Source organism: Mobula birostris, chromosome 3 (assembly GCF_030028105.1).
Source record: "Mobula birostris isolate sMobBir1 chromosome 3, sMobBir1.hap1, whole genome shotgun sequence".
Classification (NCBI taxonomy): domain Eukaryota; kingdom Metazoa; phylum Chordata; class Chondrichthyes; order Myliobatiformes; family Myliobatidae; genus Mobula; species Mobula birostris.
The window spans coordinates 107,059,519-107,072,321 of NC_092372.1; the positions used below are offsets into that span (position 1 = coordinate 107,059,519).

At 44.1% G+C, this 12,803-nt stretch overlaps 1 protein-coding gene and 1 long non-coding RNA gene across 2 annotated transcripts in view; both read right to left on the reverse strand.

Moving 5' to 3' along the window:
• Nucleotides 1–12,803, reverse strand: part of ndst3 (N-deacetylase/N-sulfotransferase (heparan glucosaminyl) 3) — a 726,179-nt gene that overhangs the window by 648,383 nt on the left and 64,993 nt on the right. The gene's annotated exons all lie outside the window — the stretch shown is intronic.
• Nucleotides 1–12,803, reverse strand: part of LOC140194679 (uncharacterized) — a 66,773-nt gene that overhangs the window by 10,543 nt on the left and 43,427 nt on the right. Inside the window, exon 2 of the long non-coding RNA XR_011885263.1 lies at nt 11,540–11,631. This is a non-coding gene — a long non-coding RNA (uncharacterized lncRNA). The remainder of the gene's footprint in view (nt 1–11,539; nt 11,632–12,803) is intronic.

Consider the following 12,803-nt stretch of genomic DNA (forward strand, 5'->3'; position numbering starts at 1 on the left):
GATCACAGGGAGTCCCACGATTATGAAGCAGTGATTCAAACCCTTCCATGGCTAGACCTACGAGATATCCCATTGCCGAACTCAGATATATAATTTTCTCTTCCTCCCTGAGAGGGGAAGAAATTTAAGTGGATATGTGCTGTGTATACCCCCTGCAACAGATGAAGCAGCAGAACTCCCCTCCTCCTGTTCTACTCAAACAGCTGAGCTTTTTGCATTAACAAGAGTTTGCATTTTTGCAACCACTACAACTGTGAATATTTATACAGACACCGATTATGCCTGCAGGGTGGCACATGGCTATAGGCAATTATGGAAGCTACATGGATTTCTCAACTCTTCAGGATCATCAATAAAATATGGCAGCATGACTGTTAATCTTCTCTCTGCTACTGAATAACCTTCTGCCATTGCAGTTATTAAGTGTGTGGCTCACACTAACAGAAGTGATGAAATATCTAAAAGTAATAAACAGGCTGTTTCTGCTGCCAGGGCAGCAGCAGATCGTTATTGGCATATGGTACCCCGATGTGTCAGCCTGCCAATTATTGAGTCATAGAGAAGTACAGCACAGAAACAGGCCCTTCAGACCATGCTGAAACCATTTAAACTGCCTACTCCTATCAACATGCACTAGGACCATAGCCCTCTAAACACCTACTATCTCGTGTACCTACCCGAACCTCTCTTAAACGTTGAAACCGAGCTTGAATGCACCACACTCATTCCACACTCTCACCACCCTCTGAGTGAAGAGGTTTTCCCCTCATGTTCCCCTTAAACATTTCACCTTTCACCCTTCACCCTTAACCCATGACCTTTGGTTGTAGTCCCATCCGACCTCAGTGGGTAAAGCCTACTTGCATTTACCCTACCTATATCCCTCATAATTTTGTCTACCTCTATCAAATCTCCTCTCAATCTTCTATGTCTTAAGGAATACAGTTCTAATCTATTCAATCTTTCCTTTATTACACAGGTCCTCCAGACCCAGCAACATCCTTGTAAATTTTCTCTGCGCTCTTTCAACCTAATTTACACCTTTCTTGTAGGCAGGTGACCAAAACTGGACAAAATACTACAAATTAGGCCTCAACTAACATCTCATACAACTTCAACATAACATCCCATCTCCTGTACTCAACACAATGATTGATGAAGGCCAAAGTTAAAGGACAGGATGACCAACGTTGTGATCTCAGGATTGTTACCCATGCCACATGCTAGTGAGGCCAGAAATAGGTCGTTTAACACACGGCTAAGGAGTTGGTGCCAGAGGGAGGGCATAACATCTTTGGATTATTGAGCTCTCTTCCAGGGAAGGTGGTTTGAATCTGAACTGGAGGGGAACTAGCGGAAAATGTTTGCTAATGCTGCACGGGGAGTTTAAGCAGAGTTTCGAGGGATGGGAATCAGTGTTCCAGAACAGTTAGTGGAGCGATTACGGACACAGATGTCAGGAATCAAAAGGATGAGCATGGTGCAACTAGTGTCCTGAACTGCATTATTTCATTGCAAAAAACACCATAGGAAAGGCGGAAGAGCTCAGGGCTTAGATCAACACCTGGAACTATGATACTGCAGCCATCAGTGAGACTTGAATGCAGGAGGGATAGGACTGGCAGCTCAATATTCCAGGGTTCCGTTGTTTTAGATGTGACAGAACAGGAGGAATTAAAGAAGGAGGGGTGGCGTTATTAGTCAGGCTAAATGTCATAACAGTGTTCAGTCCAAACAGACTGGAGAACTCACATAGTGAGGCATTATGGATGGAAATGAGAAATAAGGCAAGTATGACTACATTACTGGGGCCATATTACAGACCACCCGACAACAATCCGAGGGACTTAGAAGAACAAATTTGTAGAGAGAATGCAGACTGTTGCAAAAAACATTTTGTTATAGTAGGCGATTTTAACTTTCCACATATTGATTGGGACTCCCATACTGTAAAAGGACTAGATGGGAGAGAGTTTGTCGAATATGTTCAGGAAAGTTTCCTTATTCTGCATGTAGAAGTCCCAACGAGAGAGTGTGCAACACTGGATCTGCTATTAAGGAGTGAGATAGGGTAAGTGACAGAAGTTTGTGTAGGGGAACAGCTTGCATCTGTGATCACAATGCCATTAGTTTCAAAGTAAATATGCAAAATGATAGGTCTGTTCTGCAGGTTGAGATTCTATATTGGAGAAAGGCCAATGTTGATGGTATCAGAAATGATCTGGCAAGTGTGGATTGGGACAGGCTGGTATCTGGCAAAGCTGTACTTGGAAAGTGGGAGGCATTCAAAAAAAATTATGAGAGTAACAAAATTTGTATGTGCCTGACAGAATAAAAGGTAAAGAAAACAAGTGTAAAGAACCCTAGCTTTCAAGGGATATTGAGGCCCCAGTTAAGAGAGAGAAAAAAAGGAGGTGCACGACAGGTATAGGCAGATAGAAAGACATGAGGTGTTTATGGAGTACAAGAAATACAAGAGAACAATTAAGAAAGAAATCAGAAAGATTAAAAGAAAGCATGAAGCTGCTCAAGCAGACAAGGTGAAGGAGAATTCTAACAGATTCTACAGATATGTTAAGAGCAAAAGGATTGCAAGGGACAATATTGGTCCTCTGGAGGACCAGAATGGTATTCCATGTCTGGAGTCAAAACAGATGGGGAGATCTTAAATGCATTCTTTGCATCTGTATTTACTCGGGAGACAGAGTCTATAGAAGGGAGGCAAAGCAGCATCAACTTCTTCTTCAAATTCTGTTGATGAACTTTTAACAATTTCAGTTTGATGCACCTGAGGCCAAAAAGATTTCATGGACTAAAGCACACTGTGCACAAGTCTCCCAGGGCCTCTGTCATCACTCTGATGGTTGTCCTGTGGTGTACTCCACTCTCTTCCCCTGGCTTGCCAGTATGGTACATGATTTGCAAAAGAAGAATGATGGGTACGATCGAAACTGAGTGGTATGCCCCAAGAATTACGGTCTTAGCGAGAAAAATAGCCAATTCTGTGGAAAAACTACCAGCGCCCACCGACACTGGACCCTGCCCATGAGGACCATTTGTACATTTCCAAATGGACTTTATGGAATTACCCAAATGTGTGAGTTATAATTATGTGTTTGTCATTGCATTTTTGTTTCTTCGGTGAGTAGAAGCAAATCCAGCTCATAGAAATGCTATAGCTGTCGCTAAACTCTTACTACAAGAATTTATTCCTAGGTTGAAATCCCCAAAAAGATCTGAAACAATAACAGCCTACACTTCACATGTAACAGGCAAGGTGATACAGGAACTAATGAAAGCCTTACAGAGTAAGTACCATTTCACTTGCCCTTTCCCATCTAAAATACTGGGGTAGAAGTAAGACAAACTGGGCCCTGAACAGAAAGCTGGTCAAATTGTATGAGGAAACTGGACTGAGGTAGTCAGAGACGCTTCCATTGGCCCTCATGACAAAGCGCTTTGGCCCAAACCATGTAATGGTACCTTCTCCTTGTCAGGCAGTATGCCAGTCACACCCCCCTTTTCAGTCAAACAGATGCACACCCATACATCGTCAGGCATCAAAAGCCCAAAAAGTCATGACAATTGTAGGGTGCCATACCTACCATCCAGGAGACTGGGTACTGGTAAAAGCCTACCGATGAAAGAATTACCTGGAGCCTCGTTAAGAAGGTTCATTCCAAATGTTGCTGACCACATGCACTACTCTAAATGTCCAAGGAAAGCCAATGTGGCTACAGGCTTTGCGCGTTAAGCCAGTGGTGCCATCAGATCAGGGAACAAGAGGCCAGAAGAATGTTGATAATAAGGACTGATGGACTGAACTCCTGGTCTTTGCTATTTGCCACCTTAAGTAATCACTATGCATTATAAGTGCTAGGTAAGTTGGACATCTATTTTCCACCTAAATACAGAATTATCCTACGAGACTAACACTCCGAACACTTTTCTTCGCTGTAGTTATGAATATTCACTGCAGACCAACTGGTTAGGTTGTTGGGTGTGCTCTAGAGAGCCTATACATTCGGAAGGCAAATTGCCAATGTGGCTTATACCCGGAATCTTAGAGAAGCTGGTTCTGTGTTATACTTTGATAATGAAACTAGAACTGTGAAGGGTGCAGGATTTGCCAATGCAACTGTCTCGTGGGTCGGTATCAACCTACCTACAATGTAGTGTAAACCCCTCTATACTGAAGCTGCTTCATGGGGACTTGGGTGAAGTGTGTTACTGTAACCAGCAAGGGACAGGACTAGAATTGGGTAACAGTACGTACAATGCCTATACCACTGGTAACCCTCTAAATCCTACTGAAGATATCTACCAGGTGTGTGACTGGCAGGACTACACAAAAAAAATAGGATCTTCGGCCTGAATCAAAGCTGTAGTGGAGTTGTTGTTATCTGGCCTATGTAGTGCCATACATGTACCACCCACCCACACTCTCTCTGCACCCACTGTAAGGAGCCACCATCAAAGGAGCATTAGAGATACTGAGCCTTTCTGGATAATGGCATCCTGTCAAAATATATGATAATGACAAAACTGTCAGAGTTTCAGAGGCTCTGTGCTTTTGAAATACAGTAAGATTTATGTCACCCTCTACAGAACAAAGAGGAGGGGGTGTGGAAGTCACAGTAAGGCAAGGATAGCCTGGGGCAGTTGTAGTCAAGGGATACCTTTGAAGTGATATACCGAACACACCTCTGCTTACTATAGGCGAGATCATGTGAGATCATGTACACTCAAGCCAAACAAGTAAGGCCTCTGTAGTGAGACTTTTTCCAGAGACATCATCCTTTAGAGCTTCCCTTTACACAATACGGGGTGTCAGACAGAGGAGATACCAGAAGGATGTGAAACATACCCAACAGAGGCTCTATTTCCCTCGGCATCAATAAAGTATGACTATGACTATTGTCTTTACTGACTTCAAAATATCATTGGCTGTCTGCTCCAAGTTTTGACTGACTTAAACACCTCCATGGTGAAAGGTATTTGACTTTGTAATTGAGGAATTCAAAGATATACAATTTACAGTTATCAATATCCATTATTGATAAGTCAATTCTATACAAAAATATCATTTTTTTGTTCAGACTTCAGAACATTGTGGGTGACAGAGCTCTGTGCTGTTCTTCATGTACACAAGTAAAATACAAGGAATGCTCGAGTCAGAAGAGTGCCTGTGTTCTCCTTTGCTGATGATCAACACAGGTGCATCTCAAGTCTGTTGCTCTACTCTCTCTACACCCACGTCTCTGTGACGAGGCACAGCTGAAACTCTACCTATAATTTCCCTGATGCTACAACTTTGCTCTGGGCCCAGAACACAGGCACTCTTCTGACTCGAGCATTCCTTGTATTTTACTTGTGTACATGAAGAACAGCACAGAGCTCTGTCACCCACAATGTTCTGAAGTCTGAACAAAAAAATGATATTATTTCCAATGAGACATTATTTCCAATCTACACTGATTGTGGTCTCCTGATCAGAAAGTCAAGGATCCAGTTGCACAGAGAGGTTCAGAAGCACAGAAGTCCTGGTTTTAAAGTCTATTCATTAGTTCTGAAGGGAGGATGGTGTCGAACACTGACCCGTAATCAATATACAGCAGTCTGACAGGTATTGCTGTTGTCCAGGTGGTCCAAAACCAAATGCAGAACCAGTGAAATTGCATCTGCAATTGACCTATTGTGGCAGTAAGCAAATTGCAATGGGTCCAGGAACTCGATTAGACCAGAGTTCATAACCCACTGGATTGGAATGGGATGTTAATCCCAGGGAGATACAGAGTCAGAGTCATAGAAAATACAGGACACAAGCAGGCCCTTTGGCCCATCTAGTCCCTACCAAATCATTTAAATTGCTTAAACCCATCAAACTGCACCAGGACTATAGCCCTCCATGCCCCTACCATCAATATACCTATCGAAGCTTTGCTTAACTATTAAAATCAAGCTTGCATGCACCATTTATATACACAGCTCATTCCATACTCTCACAACACTGAGTGAAGAAGTCCCCCCTTATGTTCCCCTTAAACTTTTCACCTTAACCCATGACCTCTGGTTCTTGTCCCACCCAACCTCAATTGAAAAAGCCTACTTACATTTACCCTGTCTATACCCCTCATAATTTTATCAACACATCCATCCAGAAAGGTGGTATTCCAGGCTTTTCGGGGTGTCTAGAACACCCCTCAATGATTAGCCATTTGATCCGTGAGGCCAAGCAGAAAGAAGGCGACCTAACAGTTGTCTGGTTAGACCTCGCGAACGCCTGCGGGTCTATTCCACATGACCTCATCCTAGAAGGACTTGACCACTACTATATCCCAGTGGCTATTCGAGACATGATCACCAGCTACCTAGGAGGATTCAAACTCAGGTTTACATCAGCCCATTTCACAACTAGGTGCCAGGACCTCCAGAAGGGGATACCGACAGGGTGTACCATCTCCCCTATCCTATTTATTATGGGACTGAACCTCCTAATATCAGCAGCAGAAGATGTAAACCGTGGCCCGACACTGGAGTCGGGCATTGTTCAGCCAGCTCTATGAGGGTTCATGGACGACATCACTATAACAACTGTGTCACATGTCCAAGCAAGATGGTATTGGAAACCCTGGACAACGTAGCCACTTGAGCGAAGACGTCCTTCAAGGCCAAGAAGTCCAGCTGTGTGGTGATCAGAAAGAGCAAAGTTACTAGCAAGTTTAGCCTCCAAGTTCAGGGTGAGGTCATCCCTTCCATCAAAGATAACCTGATAAAATGCTTGGGGAAGTGGTTTAATGTGCCACTGACAGATGGGGACAATGTCACCAATGCTGTGAAGCAGACAGACGAATGACTGAAGAAGATCGACAAATCCGGACTTCCCGGTAAATTCAAGACCTGGCTGTACCAATACAGCCTTCTGCCCAGGCTTCTCTGGCTCTTCACACTTTATGAGTTCCTCATGACTGCCGTAGAGGGCATCGAGAGGAAAACCAACAAGCACCTGCGGAGATGGCTGGGAGTTCCCCCAAGCTTCTCTTCAGTGGGCCTCTGTATTCGATCTAGGCAACTGCAGCTTCCTCTGTCATCTGTTGTGGAGGGATTCAAGGTGGCAAAATGCAAAGCCTTATTAAGCTTGAGAGATTCCAATGATGTCTTGGTAAAGCAAGCAGACGTTACAAACAGATCGGGGCGCAAGTGGGCAGACAATGCAGCTGTGCAGCAGGCAATGTGTTCTCTGAAGCTGCGAAATATCATCAGTAACCCCTGCGTCGGGCAGCAAGGCCTCGGCTCAGTTCACTTCCAGCAGTGGGGAAACGGAAAGCATAAGGAACAGGCAGAAGTACAGATCCGTGAGGAAGAGAAGTAGATGTCAAAGGCAGTGGAACAAGGGTCCCAGGGTGCCTGGACAAAATGGGATCTGCTTAAGTGTAAGATCTCATGGGTAGAGTTATGGAGACTGCAGCCCTTCCATATTTCCTTCCTCTTGCGATCAGTGTACGACACCCTTCCTTCGCCATTACATCGGTACATACGGGGGATGAGAGAGGACCCGAACCGTAAGCTCTGTGGTCAAAAGGGGACACTGGCTCATATACTGTCCGGATGTAAAACAGCTCTAACTCAAGGACGGTATAGATGGCGCCATAATAAGGTGCTTCTGGCTCTTGCTGACACACTAGAGCGAGAGAGATGCAAGAAGAGGACGGCTGGCACAGATTTGAGGAAGGCCATCACCTTCATCAAAGAGGAAGCCAGGCCTTTCGTAACCAAACAACCAAAGCCCAATCTGCTGCTAACGGCCAGGTCCTGGGAGATGAGGGTTGATGTGGGAAGGAGGCTGCAGTTCCCGAATGTGGTGCACTCAACCTTACGGCTCGACATTGTACTGTGATCAACTGAAGACAGGAAAATAATTCTGGTTGAGCTGACTGTGCCAAGGGAGGAGGGATGGGAAGAGGCCCACGAGAGAAAGGCCTTGAAGTACAGGTGTCCCCCGCTTTTCGAACGTTCGCTTTACGAAACTTCACTGTTACAAAAGACCTACATTAGTTACCTGTTTTCGCTAACAGAAGGTGTTTTCACTGTTACGAGAAAAGGCAGCACGCGAAAAAAAGCAGCCACTTCTCCCCCGGATTCGGAACTGCATTCTCGCCAGCGTTGCTTAAACACGTGCCTGTGAGCATCCGTTTGCAAGATGAGTTCTAAGGTATCAGAAAAGAGCTTGTAAGGGTGTTACACTTAGTGTAAAACTAGACATAATTAAGCATTTCGATCATGGTGAACGAAGTAAGGACAAAGTGAGTTTGGCTTGTGGAAGTTGATGAAGATGATGTTGAAGAGGTTTTGGCATCTCATGACCAAGAACCGATAGATGAAGAGCTGATGCAATTGGAAGAGGAAAGAATTACAATCAAAATTGAATGCGGTAGCGAACGGACCGAAAGTGAAGTCATCCAGGAACTGAACGTGAAGCAACTGCATGAGATTTTCGCTTCAATGATAAAGTATAACTTTAATTTTGAAATGGTACGTTGGTTTAGGGCATATTTGCAGGATGGTTTGAGTGCTTACAAAGAACCGTATGATCTAAAAATGCGCAAGGCTAAGCAGTCAAGCATACTGTCGTTTATCAAGCCTTCCACATCAGCCACAGCAGACGACGAACCTCGACCTTCGACATCGAGACAGGCAGACAAAGAAGAAGATGACCTGCCTGACCTGATGGAAACAGATGACACCCCGGTGTCCCACCACCCCAACCCCCAGGCCGCGGGCAGATACTGATTCGCGGAGAATGCAGTGGTAGCCAGGAGGCACCCAGCGCATCTTTAAGAGAAAAGCCGAAATAGACAAGCTAATTAATTAGGTGCCGCCCGGCACGTAAATGTCGGCCCAGATCAGAGGCGATTGCCGATTTCGTCGCCTCTGATCTGGGCTGACATTTACGTGCCCGGCGGCACCTAATTAATTAGCTTGTTTTTTTCGGCTTTTTTCTTAAAGATGTGCTGGGCGCGTCCTGGCTACCGCTGTACCCCTGCATTCTTCGCAGATCGGTATCGGGTTGCTGCCCGGAAGTTGGGGACCACTGCACCACCTCAACCTCTGACGACTCAGCCTAACACACCATCATCAGTGTGCTTGGTGCTGTCCCAATTCTGGTAAGTGATACTACACTGTACATATATTATTTCTACTTTATATAGGCTGTGTATTTTTATGTGTTATTTGGTATGATTTGGCAGCTTCATAGCTTAAAGGTTACTGGAGAGCGCTTGCGCCGTGTTTCTGCCGAGAGCACTTGCGTGAGATTTTCGCTACGGAGAACAGTGCGGTGATGATTGTGGAAAAGTATCTTTACTTTATATAGGTTGTGTATTCATCATATCATTCCTGCTTTTACTATATGTTACTGTTATTTTAGGTTCTGTGCGTTATTTGGCATGATTTGGTAGGTAATTTTTGGGTCTGCGAACGCTCACAAATTTTTCCCATATAAGTTAATGCTAACTGCTTCTTCGCTTTACGACATTCCAGCTTACGAATTGTTTCATAGGAACGCTCTACCTTCGGATGGCGGGCGAAACCTGTACCAGCCTTTAGTGCAGGAATGCAAAGACAAGGCAAGGCAGGCATGGTTGTTCCCTGTGGAGTTCGGTTGCAGAGGTTTCCCAGCCAAATCAGTATGGTGGTTGTTGTCAGCTCTGGGCCTGGACGAAAAGAGCAAAAAACAAGCAGCTCGTCGGATGGGGGAAGAGGCAGAACGAGCCTCTTGTTGGATTTGGAGTAGGCAAGAGGAGCGAAGCTGGAAGCCAGGAGCAGATGGGCAGTGATTTAGCCACCACTGCCGGCCTACCAACTGGAAGAGTGTTGTGGTTAAGGGTCGAAACACTCTGTGAAGGTTGGGAACCACCTAATGACATCTGCTCCTGGCTGAAGGCTACAGTTACCTTAAAAGGTACCTGGAGAACACATGCCAACAGGTGTATGTAACAAGTAACAAGTTCACCTCAACCCATGACTTCTGGTTCTAGTCCCACCCAATCTCAGTTGAAAAAGCCTACTTGCATTTACCCTATCTATACCCCTCATAATTTTGTATACCTCTATCCAAGCTCCTCTTAATCTTCTTCGATCCAAGGAATAAACTCCTGACCTATTCAATCTTCCCTTATAACTCAGGTCCTCCAGACCCAGCAACATCCTTATAAATTTTCTCTGTATTCTTTCAACCTTGCTTACATCCTTCCTGTAGCTGGGTGTCCAAAACTGCACACAATATTCCAATCTAGGCCTCAACAATTTCTTATACAACTTCAACATAACATCCCATCTCCTGTACTCAACACTTCGATTTATGAAGGCCAATGTACCAAAAGCTTTCTTTATGACCCTATCTACCTATGACGACAATTTTAATGAATTATGGACCTGTATTCCCAGATCCCTTTGTTTTACCAGACTCCTCGTTGCCCTACCATTCACAGTGCAAGACCTGGTTGGTCCTACCAGAGTCCAACAGCTCACACTTGTCTGCATTAAATTCAATCTGCTATTTTTCACCCAGTTTTTCAGCTGATATAGTTCCCTCTGCAATCCATGATAGACTTCCTTGCTGTCCACTAGAACTGGAGAGGGTTCAGAGGTTCACGAAAATGATTCCAGGATTGAATGTCTTGTCATATGAAGAGTGTTTGAGGGTTCTGGGCCTATATTCACTAGAATTCAGGAAAATGAGTCGTGACCTCATTGAAACCTATTGAATGGTAAAAGGCCTCGATAGAATGGATGTGGAATGGATGTTTCCTAAGGTGGGAGAGTCTAAGACCAGTGGACACAGCCTCAGAATAGAGGGGCATCCTTTTAGAATGGAGATGACAAAATATTTCTTTCACCAGAGAGTGGTGAATTTGTGAAATTCTTTGCCTTAAATATACATAAAGACATGGCCTCCATAGCTGCCTGTGGCAGAGGTTGAAAGTTTCTTTATTGGTCAAGCTATGAAGTGAAACGGGGAGAGGGCCGGAGATTGGGGCTGACAGAAAATCTGGATCCACCATGATGAAATGGCAGAGCAGAAGAAATGGGCTAATTGGCCCAATTCTGCTCCCATACCTTATAGTCTAATTGGTGTCATCTGCAAATTTGCTGATCCAGTTAACCACATTATCATCCAGATCCAGACAAACAACAATGGATTTAGCACTGATCATTTGTAAGAAATGATCTACATGCATGAAGCCATGCTGACTATCCTTAATCAGTCCATGTCTATCCAAATACTTACGTAGCCAATTCCTTAGAATATTCCACAACTGATGTTAGACACATTAACCTATAATTTCCTGGCTTACATTTCGAGTCTTTCTTAAACAGTGCAATAGTACTGGCTATCCTCCAATCCTCTGGTATCTCACCTGTTGCTAAGGATGGTTTAAATATGTCCGTTTGGGCCCCAGTAATTACTGCACTTGCCTCCCATAGTGTCCGTGGGAACACGTTCTCAGGCCCTGGGGATTTATCCACTCCAATTTACCTCAGGACAGCAAACACCTCCTCCTCTGTGATATGTAAGGGTCCATGAAGCTGGTGCCACCTTGCATCACTTCTATAGACTATGTCCGTCTCCTGAGAAAATAGAGATGCAAAAATATTTAAGATTTCCCCCATCTGCTCTGGCTCCACACATGGATTACCATTCTGGTCTTCCAGAGAACCAATTTTGTCCCTTACAATCCTTTTCTTTTAACATATCTGTAGAATCCTTTAGGATTCACCTTATCTTCATGCATTCTTTTAGCCTTTCTGATTTAAGTGTTCTCTTGCATTTCCTACACTCCTTAAGCACCTCATTTGTTCCTACCTGCCTATACTTAGCCAGGGCCTCAATATCTCTTGAAAACCAACACTCCCTACACTTGTTATCTTAACCTATGATTCTGACAGGCAAATAGCTTTGTACTCTCAATTTTGTTTTTGAAGGCCTCTCACTTTCCAAGTACACCTTTGCCAGAAAACAGTCTGTCCTAATGCACACTTGCCAGATCATTTCTGATACCATCAATTCTGGCCTTTCTCCAATATAGAATCTCAACCTGAGGACCAGGCCTATCATTTTGCATATTTACTTTGAAACTAATGGCATTGTGATCACAGATGCAAACTTTTCCTCTACACAAATTTCTATCACTTATCCTGTCTTACTCTTTAATAGCACATCCAGTGCCGCACACTCTCTCGTTGGGACTTCTACATACTGATTAAGGAAACTTTCCTGAACACATTTGACAAACTCTATCCCATCTAGTCCTTTTACAGTATGGGAGTCCCAATCAATATGTGGAAAGTTAAAATCACCTACTATAACAAAATGTTTCTTGCAACAGTCTGTAATTTGTTCTTCTAAGTCCCTCGGACTGTTGCTGGATGGTCTGTAATATAGCCCAAGTAATGTGGTCATACTTTTCTTATTTCTCAGTTCTACCCATAATGCCTCACTATGCGAGTTCTCCAGTCCGTTTGGACTGAACACTGCCATTACATTTAGCCTGACTAATAATACCATCCCTCTTCCTTTAATCCCTCCCGCTCTGTCACATCTAAAACAACGGAACCCTGGAATATTGAGCTGCCAGTCCTACAACCAAGTCTCACTAATGGCTGCAATATCCTAAGTCCAGGTGTTGATCCAAGCCCTAAGCTCATCTGCCTTTCCTATGATGTTTCTTGGATTGAAATAATGCAGTTCAGGACACTAGACGTACCATGCTCATCCTTTTGATTCCTGACTTTGTCTGAGG